Here is a 6000-nt window from a genome sequence, read left to right as displayed (position 1 = left end):
TCAAGATATTCTTGTTAAGTCTTCTGGCCCAGAACTTCATTGAGGGCAAAGACTTATGCACTACAGTAATGCATGATAAATACCAACCCAAGAATCTACCTGCCTAGGTTTTAACCAAAGCAAAAGTAGCAGAAGTCAATTTACACACTATCTTTTGCTCCTTTATCATGAGCATAAGCCAAATGTGTTCATTATTTGGGATGAGCAGTAACATCCTTGATTTTAGTCTTGAGCCACATAAAATTAGAGAGAACAGACACAATATGTTTTAACCTAGAATTTTAAAAAGTCCTGGAAGTTTTCAACTTTAGTTCTTGAACATCAAAATAATCATGGAAGGATCTCGGGGATAGTTTAGCTTCTTGACATCCTTTTTATGAGATTGCGCTTTGTTCAAATTATCGGTTGCTTTTTGTCAGCAGAAACAGGCATTGAGGGACTTTCTCTATGTTATGAAATACTTCCAGATCAATTAATCAGAGACAGGTGCAAAATAATGGGTGAATGGTAGGAGGTGATAGAAACAGCTATAGCATCCCAGCATCAGTCATATTTTTTAAATTATGTTGTTGGTTTGAGCTCCAAGCTTGGCGATTTTGTTACAACCGTTTCATCCCCTTTTGAGGAGACATCTTCAGTGCGCTTTGGATTGTGCTTGTCTGGAGGAGCCCTGGCCTTTAAATACCTTTCTGTGTCCTGGTCTGATTTCAGGTTGTGTGATTGGCTGTCTGTAGTTGCTGAGTCATAGTCCTTGGTTTTAAGTACCATCTGTGTGATGAAAATTAGTGCTGGTGTTGTTGTTTGGATGTCTTCTGATGATGTCATAGTCTGGTTTCGGGTTGATTTGATCAGTTGCGTGTGATGTGGTCTGATTTCTTGTGATCTGTAAGTTACAACTTTGTTTGCAGCATGGCTGTTTGTTGGTCTTTAAATGCTGCCTTCCGGATCGTGGTTGATAGAGGTTGGTAGATTGGGTCGATGTCAGTGTGCCTGCTTATTGATTTATTGGTGGAAAACCAGGCTTCCAAAAATTCCCGTTCTCTCCTTGACACCTGGGTTACAACTGTGGTCCTGGTTAGATTAAATTTGAGTCCTTTTGGGTCTTCATGGATGGACATGAGGGATAGATATTTTTTAATCTCTTCCACCCCTTCTGCAGTTCTCAAAACCTAGCTTTCTGTACCTCATTTGCCATTTTATTTCTATCCAAGGATGTCTGCAAGGATGGGGGATGAAAAAAGTTGAAATGGCCATTTGAATTATTCAGATACAGTTGCCAGCTTCGCTTTTTGGAGCCACCCTATAGATGCTCCTGGGTCTTGTTTGCTTGACTGTTTGTTTATGACTAACCCTAACCCTATGACTCATCTATAAGACAATTTGCTAGTATCTCTGATGTTATGTAAAGATTCCAGTATTGCTGTAGACACTTGATGAATATGCAATACTAGGCTTTTGAAACAATTGAAACTTTTATCAAAGGTCTTTAAATTTTACTAGAAACTAAAACTTGCTTAACTAACCAGGCTTAATCTAAACCTAAAATCTTTTGTGGAAATGCTTGCTCTTCTTCAGGTATTTAATATTTTGTTGAAAAATCCAGTAACTAACCTGAAAAGTACACATATAGAGAAATGTGATTCAGAGACAGGCGTATGTTAGCCTCATGCCATTAGCCATGGATATATTTTAAGGGAGGAGTGCATAACTTTCCCACTTGGTGTGGGACTTCATCTCCCATCATTCCTGGCCAGCATAGCCATTACTTGCTGGACATTAAGGGGAATTGTAATCCAACACATCTGGAGGGCATCAGTTTAGAGAAGACAGATACAGCTGCAGTCATTCATGTGCTAGAAAAATGACCCACATTCAGTATGTCAGGATGTGGTGCAGTCAGAAATCTCTATCATTTCTGACTTTCTATAAGGGATCAGCCTCGAGGCAGTCAACAACATTTCTCATGTGTGGGAACCACACACAACGTTGTCCTGACAAAATGAAAGCATGGTCTAAAATACACAAACATGACTGAAAGAAGGAAAACCATGGAATTAAAGATTATAAACAACAAAAAGAGACTCTGTTAGTGTTTATAAATCATCAGGGTCTTCCGGTCTCATCTTATAAATTGTGGGAGTCCACACTGGTACATCCTCTTAAACCACTGAGGTGCTGTTTTGTTCCCAGATCATGTAATAAAAATGTAATGGATGGGAATCGAGTCATTTTGTGGAGCGGGTTAAAAAAAGCTGCCCGTCTCTTTCTCTCCATCTCTGCCTCTTCCTTTCCTAAAATGGGAAACCAATTCAGAAGGTCAAAACACTGCACAGCACATAAATAGCACTGGCTTTGCGAGCTTAGTGGATAAGCTCACTGTGTTCTAGCCTAGACCCAGCATAGTTTTCCAACAACAAAGATTTCACGCTGGAAAGGATACACAAAAAGAAGAAAATTCACAGAGCAGGGAATACAACATTAATGGTATAACTTTAGTAATATTCTTTGTCCACTTATTATATTGTTTGAAAGCAATATATGTTTGTTTTAAATACATAGATAAAAAGGGAATATGAAGAAAAGTCTTTTCCTCAGTTTTTCCTCAGTGATGTAACCATCGCTTATGGGGGAAAAATCTTTCACATATAAAAGACTAAACTTCAACTCTACAGACTCCTACTTCCATCATCTGGGTCAACACAGGCAATGATAAATGATGATGGGTATTGTAGTCCAAAACCTGGAAAGCATTATATTGCCTGTGCTGCACTTCTATAGAATCTCTCAACCATTTGAAATGAAAACAAAAAAGTATTGAAGCCAAAACTGCAGTTTGGTAATATGGCCAAACTTTGCAATAGCTTATTGGTACTCTGTGGAAATCTCTTTACATTTTTTCAGTGCAGAAAATAAAGTCTGAAACAGTGGGCATATATGACATGGAAATTAACTTCAGCTGCACTTGCATTTCTGATCTCTTTAAAAAGAAAACACTTTAAGTTTTCAAACACAAATATTTGAAATTTACAATTTAGCCCAGCAATGTTCTCTGATTAATGTAATTAATTACTTGATTAATGTAATAAATAAGTTTGAAATTTAAATGGCTCTGTCTTGTCGTAATCTGGACCATTGCTAAATAATGCCAATGCATACTAATAATGCATACAATGCATAATAATAATTAGCACTTCTCTGTGGCCTCTCCTTGTCCAGATATTTTTCTTCTATTATTGTACCATTTATAGTGCACTTAATAATATTTGTGTGATTACAGTGGTAGATAAAGTTGTGTCAAGATGACATGTAGTCTCCATTTTAAAATCTGGAACTAATTACCTCAAATTAAAAATGAAACAATTCTACGCAGCAACCCAAAAACTTTTAGGTTACAATTTTCCTTGTTCTAGAAAAAAAAAGTTATCAAGAGAAGAGCACAATCTACTACCCCTAAGATTGTTCTTCTTCCACAATATAGTCATACAACAATTCCATTTCACATAAGTTGCAACCAGTCTTTAAACTTGCAGTCACCATACAGGCCTGTCAAACTGGCATCCTGCGGGCTGGATACATCACATGCAGGCCATGCCCATCTCAGCTCCGCAAAGGCAAAAAACACCATGGTACGTTGATCCGACCCATGATGTGATCAGGTTTGACACCAGTGCTATAAGATCTCTGTGATCATTTGGTCACAAATTTGAATGCTTGGCAATCTGTGCACATTTAGAATGATTGCAGTGTCCCATGGATATCTGATCACCATTTGCCGGCTTCTGACATGCAAGGTGAATGAGGAAACCAGCAGGACGTTGTAAGTTGCAGTCACTTGATTTTGTGCTTAATGACTGCAGGTGTTTCACTTAGTGACTGTAGCCCGAATTGACATTGAAAGTTGGGTGCCACCATGTGATGTTTCATTTTATTACCGTGTTACTTAATGACAGAATTGCCAGTCCCAATTAGAGTTGGTAAGTCGGGACAACCTGTATTCCAATGATGGTGGACCTTTTTATTGTAGTGTGCCAAAAGCAAGTGCGTGACGGCACCCACAATGCAATGCGTGCGCCCCCACACATGAGCATGCAATACCCCCACCCCACTCCCTTACCTGCACTGCACATGTGTGTGCACCTCACAGCTGATTTTCAGCCCATTTGAGGCCGTTTTTGCCCTCCTGGAGGCTCGAGGGAAGCCTCTGCAGCCTCCGGAGGCCGAAAAATGGGCCCATTTTGGCACTTCCAGTATTTCTGGAAGGCCCATTTTTTGGCCTCCCGAGGCTGCAGAGGCTTCCCTCGAGTCTCCAGGAGGGCAAAAACTGCCTCAAACGGGCCGAAAATCAGCGGGGAGGCACGCACATGCGCAGAGCAGGTGGTTTTGGCTGGGGCTTGTGTGCCCGCAAAAATGGCTCTGCATGCCACCTGTGGCACGCTTGCCATAGGTTCGCCATCACGGCTGTATACTTACTGTAAGCTTGCAACAGTGATGTAAAATATAATTTTTTAAAACAATCATTAAAAACAAATACAGAAAAGTTTTTTTTAAAAAAAAGTAAAAGTGTTTGTAGTTGCTGTGCAAAGCAGTACATGCATTTAATGCCTTAAATTTGTATATATATAAATCGAATTGTCTGTGTACCTATGTGTGTCTGTGTGCATGCACGTCATTTATCTCTCTCAATCCTTCTCTCCAAGGAGACTCACCCACAGGAAGGAACTGTCAATCACTTTGCTGGAGAAGAAAAATAGGAGCGGCACCACAGCAGGGCGATTATCCAAGGGGAGGATATAATAGTCTGCAATCCAGACTGAACACCTTGCAAGCTGTTGGCAATCCTGTCAGTAAAAAATGATTTTCTTAAGCTGATTTAGAATCAAGTCATGAGACCATTTTAACAACTTAGTGCAGATGTACCATAAGACAAGTATTGTACATATCATTTTACTTATTCCCAGAATATAGCTATAGGGATGCAAATAGCTGCTTTAGTTTGGCAAGATTTCTGCCTATAGGTGAGGGACAATATGGGAAACAGCTCAGAAGTAACTCCATATGTCTTTCTTGAGTCGGGGTCTGACATGACCTTGGACTTGCAACAATTGGGTGGGGTATCTGAAATCTCTCACAATGCTTCATAGTTGTCTGAAGCTTCAGTTATCTACTTTACTCTTAATTTGTCTCTTGTACTCTAGTGTTAATTTGTAGCCAATCCCTGCAGGTTATTCCCTCGGTTGATTTGCCTATTTATCATAAGCCACACATTTTCACCATTCGTGTTATTCCAAGTCCGCTGGACCTTTCTATAGGTATGTTCAATCTTGATATGCAATGCTAGGTCACGTTCTCACCCGAGTTCTGTATTCCTTCTCCTTTGTTATTATGCCTTTGTGTTCTTTTGATTTCTATAAGTTGCTTTGGAAAAACCGGTGGATTACATGTTTAAATAAAAATATTTTAGCAAAAAATGAATTCATACCCAGAAATAATCTTGTTTTTTCTCTCTCTCTTAAGTGCAATTGAGTAATTATGACCTGGAAGGCTGGAATTTGATAGACATCTGCATTATTTTAGAGGCAACACCCAATTAAGATTTCATTCGACCTATGCACGCACGCCCCAACTGTTCCATGATTTCCAATTCATTCTACGTTCCCATATTTTAAATAGAAAAAAAAGTCACATCAAACTATGAGCGTGTACTTTAACTCACTTAAATCCTAGCAAAACCAAATTTGCTTTTTTATCTCTAGCTACCAAATGTTTAACAAAGTTAACACCATGCCTTTCCCCCCCCTGCTATCTTCATCAACACTGTTCTCTGAATAGCACACGGATTGCAGGAACCTGGCTCTGGTCATTAAAAATTGTTTCTTCTTGCACCCATGAAATCTGTCTAGGGAAAGGTGACAGTTCCCTTTCGTTTTCGTTGTTATTAAAGAAGAAGGAGTTGGAAATCTTGCAGATAGACTACGAAGATTGACTGGTAAATCCCAATTT

This window comes from Notechis scutatus, chromosome 2, assembly GCF_049901735.1.
Source record: "Notechis scutatus isolate UNSWTSFEM ecotype Mainland chromosome 2, rNotScu1.2, whole genome shotgun sequence".
Taxonomy (NCBI): Eukaryota; Metazoa; Chordata; class Lepidosauria; order Squamata; family Elapidae; genus Notechis; species Notechis scutatus.
The sequence above is the reverse complement of the archived record's forward strand: the minus strand, read 5'-3'. Positions refer to the sequence as shown.